The sequence below is a fragment of the Trichosurus vulpecula genome, chromosome 5 (genome assembly GCF_011100635.1).
Source record: "Trichosurus vulpecula isolate mTriVul1 chromosome 5, mTriVul1.pri, whole genome shotgun sequence".
Classification (NCBI taxonomy): Eukaryota; Metazoa; Chordata; class Mammalia; order Diprotodontia; family Phalangeridae; genus Trichosurus; species Trichosurus vulpecula.
In genome coordinates this window covers 300,566,375-300,576,671 of record NC_050577.1, presented here as the reverse complement: position 1 = coordinate 300,576,671, position 10,297 = coordinate 300,566,375, and positions in this window count along the sequence as shown.

Below are 10,297 nucleotides of genomic sequence, written 5' to 3'. Positions count from 1 at the left end.
CAGCTTTCACTTCTCCAAATACCTGCTGGTTTAGAAAAGAGAGAGAGATGATAGAGAGGTAGGCAGATGGATGGCTGGGTAGCTAGGAAGACAGAGACAGGCAAGCAGAGAGATAAATACGTGGAGGTCTGGACAGATGGATGGACGGATCAGTGGATAGGTGGACAGAGGGGTGGTAGGGAGGGAGGGAGATGGCTAGGAGGTTAGAGATAAATACATAGATTAATATGGAGGTCTGGATGGATGGATGGATGGATGGATCAATGGATCGGTAGACAGATGTTAGGTGGGTAGGTAGATAGATGGACAGGTAGATAGAGATAGATAAATATAGAGATCTAGATGGATGGATAGAGAGAAAGAGGGATAGAGAGAAAGATGAAAGACAATCAGAAATAGGTAGGTGGGAAAAGATGACTACTACAGATAAATATGTAGAAATAAATGACAGGCAGACAGACAGAGGTGGGTGAACAGATGAATGCACAGACATGCCGATACCTTCTCTCCAGTTCATCCTTGTCCGTAGTTGTTTGTAAGACCTCGGACAAGCCCCTCACCCGCTCCAGGCCTCAGTTTGCTCATCCATAGAATGGAGGGGGTTCACTCAAAGGCCTCTGAGGCCCTGTCCACCTCTAGCTCCCCCACTCCTGACATGGACCTCTCTCTTGGTAGGAAGGTGGGGCACCAGGATGGGGAGTGGGGTAAACATTGTTAATCCAACTGAGACTCATAAAGGAGCTTTCTTCTTTGAAAACTACCCAGTGAAGGGAGGAGAGCAAGGATCACCATCTCTGTACTGAAAAGGAGGTAAAGTCACTCGCCTCAGTCAGTCATTAAGGGTCAGAGCTAGGATTTGATCCCAGGCTCTGAAACCAGGCTTCTTTCTTCTTCATTCTGCTGCCTTTTCCTGTATGGCTCAGGGTGGGTACCATTAGGGAGGAAGGAAGGTGGGGTGAGGAAAAGAAGGAAGGAGAGAGGAAAGGAGGGAAAGAGGGAGGAAAGGAGGGAAGGAAGGGAGGGAAGGAGAGAAGGAGCGAGGAAGAGAGGAAAGGAAGGAGGAACAGAGGGAAGAAGGGGGAAGGGAGGGAGGGTGACCAGAAGGAGGAATGGGACAAGAGGAGGAAGCAAAGGGGAGGGGAGAAAGACGGAGAAAAGGAAGAAGAGCAGGGGAGGGAGAGGAAAGGGAGGAGAGGAGAAGAAGAAGAGAGAAGGATGGGAAGGAAAGGGAAAAGGAGAAGGGAGAGAAAAAGAAGAAGGGGAAGGAGGAGTGAGGGGAAGAGAGGGAGGAAGGAGGGGGAAGAAGATATGAAGAAAAGCAGGGGAAGAAGAAGGGAGTGAGGAGAAGAAGGAAAAAGACAAGGAGAAGGATAAGAGAAGGGAGGAAGACAGAAGAGAAGATGGGAAGAGAGGGAGGGGGAGGGGAAGAGCAGGGAGGACTCCTCTATCCACTCTTCATACCCCACTCCTCAAATCTCTGCCCTCAAGGAACTCACAGTGTCCTGGGAGGACCAGGCATCCACAGATAAGTAAGAACAGAGCATAAGCTTTCTCAGGGCAGAGCTGGCTGGGTGCCACTTTACCTTGAGAGGCAGCTAAGGGAAATAGCTTTGGACAGGGAACCAGGAGAGTCCTGAGTTCCAATCTTGGCTCTGACACTTAGTGCCTGTGTGACCTTGGGCAAGTGCCTTAACCTGTCTGAGCTTGTTTCGTCCTGTATAGAATGAAGGGAGATAAGGCTTGTTGGCTCCTGAGTCAGTCCTAGAGGAAGGCGCCTGTGATTGTTTCGGGCTGGGAAAATGCCAGCTATTGCTTGCACCCGCAGATCCAAGCCCAGGGCCTTGGTGGAGGTAGACCCCTATAAAGGTTTGTTAAATTGAATTGGACAAAGAAGGAAGAAGAGGACAAAAAGAAAACAGCTTTCCTACTGCCAGGTCTTGATTGTGCCTGGATGCTTGGCACAAATCTCTAGGCAAAGCTGGCCAGGGCACAGGCCTGCCAAGCCCAGCTGAGCCAGGAGGAGAGGTTGGCTCTGGGTGCCTTGCTGGCAGCTGAAGGCCCATAGGGAGGGCCTGGCCCCAGGCCTTAACGGCACTCCCCCCAGCCTTGTTCAGGCCGATGGGCGAGCTCCCCCTGAAGCTCCCATTGGCTACACCCCCAGACCCCTGGCACCAAGGAGAAGCAGCGTTTGGGGTCCTGGGACTGGAGCTGCCTGCTCAGGCCAATCTCCTGCTGCCAAGAAGCGAAGAGGGAACAGTCTGGCTGCTGAATCAATATCTTGGTCCCTGTTCCCTGGACTCGGGTGGCTCTGGGGATGCCAGGCAATGGGCCCCCGGAGTCTGCTGCCGTCCTGGCTTCTCCGATGTGTCGCCCAAGCCGCCACGCTGCTGGCATCCTGACTCCTCACTGACTGGCTGACGGTCATGCTCAGATCAAGAGCTCTCCAGAGTGCAGCCAGGAGCCTGCTGAGGACTCTGGGCCCTTATTGGGCTCTCCCTGGCCCATTTCTAAGCATAGCAGGGGCCAGTGGTGCAAAGCCCTGGCAGCTTTAGGTGGTCTCTGTGGGGGCAGTGATCCCAGGGCCCCACAAAAGCCACAGGGCCAGATGGAAGCAGGCTGGCAGGGGGCTTCCTTTAGGATGGGGGCCGTCCCAGAACGCCATCCTCTTGGCTTTTAGTAAACCTTCCCACACTCCCACTCATCTGGAAAGGAAATCGATTCTAGAGCTTACCATGAATACGCGATAAGAAATAAAATAAAGCATTTCAGTAGTATTGTTGTTCAGTCTTTTCAGTCACGTTCTGTGACCCCATTTGAGGTTTTCTTGACAAAGACACTGGACTGGTTTGCCATTTCTTTCTCCAGCTCATTTTACAGATGGGGAAACTGAGGCAAACAGGGTTGAGTGACTTGCCCGGGGTCACACAGCTAATAAGTGTCTGAGTCCTGATTTGAACTCAGGTCCTCCTGACTCCGGGTCAATAGGATCCTAATTATCCAATACTCCCCATACGCAGCTTCTCCTCCCCCTTGGAGGTTTGGGTGGGCACTAGATTCCTAACCCCTGCCATGCCTAGAGAGGTAGTGAGCTCCCCATTGCCTCGAGTCTTGAAGAAAAGCCTCAATGCCCACTCTGGGCATGTTGTGGGGATTTTCCATTCAGGTCCAGTTGGACTGGCTGAGGTCCCTGCTTTGTGAGACTCGGTTTTCTCCTCTGCAAAATGGGCGTAAGAAAGTGGTGGGGATAATGCTAACAGGGAGGCCCTTCCTCGCTAGAGCCTGCCCTCCTGGTGTGTACCTGGTGGTTTACCCTTTGTCTCCCCAGCAGACTGGGAGCTCCCGGGGGTGAGGACTGTCTTTTGCCCTTCTTTGTATCCCCAACCTTAGCACAGGGCCTGGTACATCTTAAGAATTTAAAGTATGTTTGTTGACTGACTCGTCTCTGAGAGTCCTTCCATCCTTCCAACAACGGCCCCACGATCCTGGCAAGGGAGTCTCCAAGGTTTCTCTCAGCTCCTGCAATGGCCCCTTCTGCACTTATTAAGCACCTTCTGCGTTCTTTCCCTCAGAGGGCTAGAGAGTCCTGACTGAATTTCACGGGAGGGTCTCAAGGCCAAGGAAAGGAAAGCAGCTGATTTCCCCTCTCAGAGGCCGGACAGGAGGGGACTCAATCCACACGCTTGGGTCCAGAGGGGAGAAGAGAGCTGGACAGGAGAGCCGCAACCTGGCAGCTCTGGTGGGGACTGAGAGCCCCACATGTCTGAGCGATGCCTCCATCCATCTCCGGTGACTCCGCACTGCCCAGGCCTCTGACACAGAGGAAGGGAACTGGGAGCTGCGTCTCCTGTGTCCCCAGGGAGCAGACAGCTGGGTGGGGACTGTGACCAGAGAGATCCCGCTGATGAAGGCGGCCTGCCTTGCCACGGCCTTACTAGCACCTGGCATCCTCTGTCACCCTCTCATCAAGCATCCTCCTCATGCCTGACTATCAAGCCACCAAGCAGCAGGAGGCTGGGCCAGAGAGCCAGCCGGCAGCCGGCATGGCAGTGAGAAGAGAAGGGAGCAGGAGAGCTGCTTTTCCCAACAGTGATCGGGACCCCTGGATCTGTCTCACGGCACTGTGTCACCGATGCCCGGGCTCCTGGGCAAGGGAAGGACCAGAGGGGGTCCGGTGGCAGGTCTTGGCATGCTCGGGCATCTCGTCAGCCTCCTCAGGAGGCAAAGAGGGTGAGACTTTAGGGTCCCAATTTTACAGAAATACACCGGAATCGGCTCCGCTTGGCATCGCGGAAAGAGAGCCAGATTTGGAGTCAGGAAAGGAAGGAAGGAAATGCGCTTTTATTAAGCACCTACCATGTGCCGAGCATTTTATGAACATTGTCTCATGTTATCCCCATGACAACCCTGGGAGGTAGATGCTGCTATTACAGGGTGAAGAGACTTGCCCAGGGTCACGCAGAGAGGAAGTTTTGGAGCCGGATTTGAACTCGGTCTTCCCGACTCCAGGCCCAGCGCTCTATCTCCGTCAGTGAATCTGAGTTCAAATGCTGGCTATCTCATTTACTGCCTGTGTGACTTGGGGCAAAGCCCTTCATTTCTCTGAGCCTCAGTTCCCTCACCTGTAAAATGGGAGTGAGAATCCTTGGGGCATTTATGTGGTGGGGTTACGGGGGGGGGGTGTCGAATGAGAAAATGTGCGTAAAGCTCTTTACGCTCTAGCTGCGCAGGGCAGTGTGGCTCAGTGGAGAGTCAGGAAGCTGCAGGTTCAAATCTAGTCACTTAACCTCAGTCTTACCATCTGTAACATGGGGATAGTAGAAGTGCCTACACAGTTCAAGCCGTATGAGCCAGCCTCCTGTGAGGCAGGCACTTTGACTATCTCCATTTTACAGATTGGGGAACTGAGGCTGTGATGGCTGAGGGGATTTTCCCGGGGTTCCAGAGCTAGTGAGTGTCCAAAGCAGGATTTGAACCTGGGTCTTCCTGACTCCAGGCCCAGAACTCTCTCCACTGTGGCGCCACCTAGAACCCTGCCTCTGGAATCACAGGATTCCCCTTTGCCTTTGGTGAGGACTCTCTGGGTGACCTGGAGCAAGTGACTTGGCCGGCTCGTAATCACTGAAGGTAGGATTTGAAACCACAAACCCCGGACTCCAAGTCATAAGAGCTAGTGCCTGGAGGGGCGCGTTACCAACCTCAAGGTGCTCTATCAATGCCAGCTACTCTTACTGACAATCTGTAGGGTTGTGGTGTGGACACCCACGACGACGACAGCACTGCCTGGGATTTCTAGGGGACTTTGAAGGAACAGCCCGGCCCAGCCATGTCTACTTCTTTGTTCCTCTCTGGGATCCACCAGACTCCTTTCTTCATTGGTCTGCTTTTCAGGTTCCCTTTCTGTCTTCTCTCCCCCTCTAGAACATTAGCACCTCAAGGGTGGGGACCCTCTTCTTTGTGCATGTGCTTATGTTCCCACCACTTGCCTCCCAGCTCGGACATCCCCTGTTCTAAGGCCCCCCTAGCTCTGCCATTCCCTGTTCTGAGTTCTCTCCCAGCTCTGCCATTCCCTGTTCTAAGGCCCTTCCCAGCCCTGAAATCTCCTCTTCTAAGGCCCCTCCCAGCCCCGACATCCCCTGTTCTAAGCTCCCTGCCAGCTCTGACATCCTCTGTTCTAAGCTCCCTCCCAGCCCTGATATCCCCTGTTCTAAGCTCCCTCCCAGCCCTGACATCCCCTGTTCTAAGGTCCTCCTAGCTCTGCCATTCCCTATTCTGACCTATCTCTCAGCTCTGCCATTCCCTGTTCTAAGCTCCCTCCCAGTTCTGCTGTTCCCTATTCTGAGCTCTCTCCCAGCTCTACCATTCCCTATTCTGAGCTCCCTCCCAGCTCTGCCATTCCCTGTTCTAAGCTCCCTCCCAACCCTGACATCCCCTGTTCTAAGGCCCCTCCCAGCCCTGACATCCTCTGTTCTAAGGCCCCTCCCAGCCCTGATATCCCCTGTTCTAAGGCCCCTCCCAGCCCTGACATTGTTCATTTAAGGGCCCTTCCAACTTTGACCATCTCTGTTCTCTGACCTAAGGACCCTCCCAGGTGAGGCAGCTGAGGTACAGGTCCCATGAAGGCCACATCAAAGTTGCAGGCAGGAAGCTTTCCAGGAGTTCCAAAGAGGAAGAACTTAGCTTGCGTTTCCAAAACCCAGAAAGGCTTCCCAGAAGAGATGGTTTGGGCTGGGCCCATGGCAGTCTATGGGTCTGTGTCCCATGGCCTCTGCCCATTGGGCTTCCTGCCCAGATGCCGCCTCCCCAGTCAGCACAGTCGGGGGCACCCCCATTGCCTGAGCTGAGCAAGGCTGAGCTGGGTGAGTCAGAGGAGCTGGGTGATGTGGGGGCTGCTCCCCTCCACTGTCACCCCAGGGACAGGCTCATATGTAGATGAAGCCAGGCAGAGACCTTCCCACGACGCCAGCTGGGCTGCTGGGGCTTCCCCTGGCAGAAGAGAGGGGGTGGGAGCTCCAAAAGCACAAGGCTCTGAGCAGCACCCCCCAGATGGCTGTGTTTGCCCGAAACCCGCTGACAAATGCATATGGCGGTGGATGAATGAATGAATACAAATCCAAGGACTCTCCTTCCCAGAAGGGCCGGTCTGGTGCCATGCTTCCTCTCCTGGCCACCCAGTCAAGCAGACGGGGTCAGTCTCACAGGGCAGCCTGGCCCCCAGTGCCATCTTCTTTCTCAAAGACCCAAGATGGAAGGGGCCTCCCAGCTCTGAAAGTGCTCTCAATTTGGAGTCTGGGTTATGGGTCTGAGCCTTCCTTCCTCTTGGCATACTGGATAGAGGGCTGGCTTAGAGTCAGGAAGACCTGAGTTCAAATCCTGTCTGTGTGACCTGGAGCAAGTCAAGCTAAGGATTCCACAAGCCTTTATTGTGGGTGCCAGGCTCTGGGCTGAGAGCTTGGGCCCAGGCCCAAACAGCCCCCAGGCCAGTGGCGGACAGAACATGCAGACAGCCATGTAGCTACCACGGACATAGACGAGGCCCAAGTTAGGGAAGTGACCGTTAGGGTCTTGGCCTTCCAAGGCTTGAGGGCTGGGAGAGACCAGCCCGGCGGTCCGATGCAGAGCCTCAGGGGTGACCGTGGCCCCCTGATCCTGACTTCGGGACTCCTCAGACCCTGTCTTTTCTCAGGGTAAAATAAAAGTGTTGGGTGAGATGATCTCTAAGCCCCGGCAGCAGCCAGGAGCAGGCTCTGACTGGGACTCAGAAAGAGAAGGTACAAGCCACAAGCCCCGGTCTCTAGTGCTTGAGGCTTTTAAAAACACTTGGCTAATTTTAGTTATCAACTTGGAGCCTTCCTGTTTTCCATGCTATCGTTGTATGACTGAGGGCAGCTAGGAGGTGCCATAGTGCACAGAGCACTGTGCCTGCTGATCTCCCTGAGTTCAAATGTGATCTCAGAGAGGGGTGGTGTGACCTGCCCAAGTCATGTAACCCTGTTTGCCTCAGTTTCATCTGGAAAAGGAGTTGGAGAAGGAAATGGCAAAGTACTCTTGGCAAAGGATCTTTGCCAAGAAAACCACAAATGGGGACCCTAAGAGTCAGACATGAGTGAAACAGCTGAGCTACAAATTGTATGACTGACATTATTCATATGGGTGTCAGTCATGCTTGAGGGTCATTGATTTGTAGAAAGTCAAGGCTGGGAGGGGCCTGAGAACAGGAGATGTCAGGGCTGGGAGGGGTCTTAGAACAGGAGATGTCAGGGCTGGGTAGGGCCTGAGAACAGGAGATGTCAGGGCTGGGAGGGGCCTGAGAACAGGAGGTGTCAGGGCTGGGAGGGAGCTTAGAACAGGAGATGTCAGGGCTGGGAGGGAGCTTAGAACAGGGGATGTCAGGGCTGGGAGGGACCAGAGAACAGGAGGTGTCAGGGCTGGGTAGGGCCTGAGAACAGGAGATGTCAGGGCTGGGAGGGACCTGAGAACAGGGGATGTCAGGGCTGGGAGGGACCTGAGAACAGGGGATGTCAGAGCTGGGAGGGGCCTTAGAACAGGGGATGTCAGAGTGGGAGGGGGGGTCTGAGAATAGGGGATGTCAGAGCTGGGAGGGACCTGAGAACAGGGGATGTCAGGGCTGGGAGGGACCTGAGAACAGGGGATGTCAGAGCTGGGAGGGGCCTTAGAACAGGGGATGTCAGAGTGGGAGGGGGGGTCTGAGAATAGGGGATGTCAGAGCTGGGAGGGGCCTGAGAACAGGGGATGTCAGGGCTGGGAGGGGCCTGAGAACAGGGGATGTCAGGGCTGGGAGGGGCCTGAGAACAGGAGATGTCAGGGCTGGGAGGGGCCTGAGAACAGGAGGTGTCAGGGCTGGGAGGGGTCTTAGAACAGGAGATGTCAGGGCTGGGTAGGGCCTGAGAACAGGAGATGTCAGGGCTGGGAGGGGCCTGAGAACAGGGGATGTCAGGGCTGGGAGGGAGCTTAGAACAGGGGATGTCAGGGCTGGGAGGGACCTGAGAACAGGAGGTGTCAGGGCTGGGAGGGGCTGGAGAGATTACTTAGTCACTGTATTCTTGCTCTCCTCCCCACCCTCACCTTAAAGAAGGCCAGCCTGTGGTAAAGATAGGGGAATTCCTATACTTATAAGGACATGCCCAGTTATTTCTCTGACTCCGGTCCAGAGCTCTTCCCACCATGCCATGCTGGGTGTTTTGGCTGATAAAGGTAAAGAAAATTTCAGGGAGACATTTTGTTGATTGACTCATACAAGAATTAGAAAAGAGAAGGTAGAATTGGGTTATAGCAGAGCGTTTGCGCGGGTGAGTGTTAGTGTGAGTGTGAGTGTGAGTGTGCATGTATATGAGTGTGTGCATGTGTGTGAGTGTGTGTGAGTATGGGTGTGTGTTCGTGTATGTGAGGGTGTGTATGTGTGTGTGTATGTGAGCGTGGGTGAGTATGGGTGTGTGTGTGTATATGTGTGTGTGTGTGTGTATGGGTGTGGGTGTGGGTGTGTGTATGTATGGGGGTGTGTATGTGTGTAGGAGCCTCCTCTTGCCCCTCCCCCAGCCCCTCCTTCCTGGCTTTGAGGGCAAACCCAGGCCCCATCCACCTGCTGGGGCCTTCTGACAACAGATGGGCTGCTCCCTCTCCCCATTCCCAATCCTAGTCATGGTCACCTGAGGAGAGGTCTTAGAATGCTGTCATTCAGACAGAAGTCAAACCACCAACTGTTCCATGAGCCAGATCTTGCCCAGCCCCATCAACACTGCCTCCAGGCAGGCCCTCTCAGGGTGACACCAGACAGCCAGGCCCCAAGAGGGTCACAGACCATATGACCTGCCTCCCCTGAACCAAAGCAGGGACATCCCCTGCTAGACTCAGGGGTCAGGGACCCGGTCCAACAAGAAAAGCCTAGTAAATTCTCTCTGCTGCCATTCTGGAGGCAGCCCTTGTCTCCCAGAAAGGATGAGGGTGTTAAGGTGTTGGGCTCCCTTGCTGGGCTCTAGAACCTTGGGCTTCAACACCGTTAAAATAGGGTCACAACCCAGGAGGCTGAGCAGCCTGGCTCAGGAGCAGGCAGGCAGCATCTGGGGCCAGTAGCCCTAATGAGGGCTCCCATCACTCGGCCTCTTGGAGGCTGCTATCAGGCAGCAGAGAGAAGAGACCGAAGAGCAGACGTCCTGGCTTGGAGGTCTTCACACTTCCTCCAAACTGTGGTGAGTGTTGAAAGAAGAGATCAAGGTATGTCCTGCCCCCAAAAGAGCAGAGACAAGGCTCTGTGTGTATGTATGTTTGTGTGTATGTGTGTGTGTGTGTGTGTGTGTGTGAGTTGAGAGTGTGTGTGTGAGAGTGAGTGTGAGAGTGAGAGTGGATGTGTGTGAGAGTGAGTGTATGAGTGTGTATGTCTGTGTCTGTGTGTCTGTGTGTTGTCCCTGGAGCAAGGCCCTTGCATCTTCAGGAGGCCAGGGGTCTTAGGAACTGAGAATACCGAGGGGTTATGTGGTGGCTCCTTGATGCTTGCTAGGTCGTCTGTGTCACTGACGACACTTCCCTGTTCTCTTGAGAAGCTCTGCAGCAGAGGTCATGGGACTCTTCCCCTGGGAAGGACCCCCCTGCCACTCACAGAGACGCCCCTCGGAGCCCCACATGAAGACAGGACCTTTACCTGTTGGTCGAACGCCAGAGGGAGACACACGCAGAGTCAGCTGGAGAAGGAACATCAGCTTCCCTCTCTGGAGTGGGCTCCTCCATGAGCATTTTGACTCTGAAATCTCAGAGTGCCAGATCCATAATAACTTTTCCCAAAGAA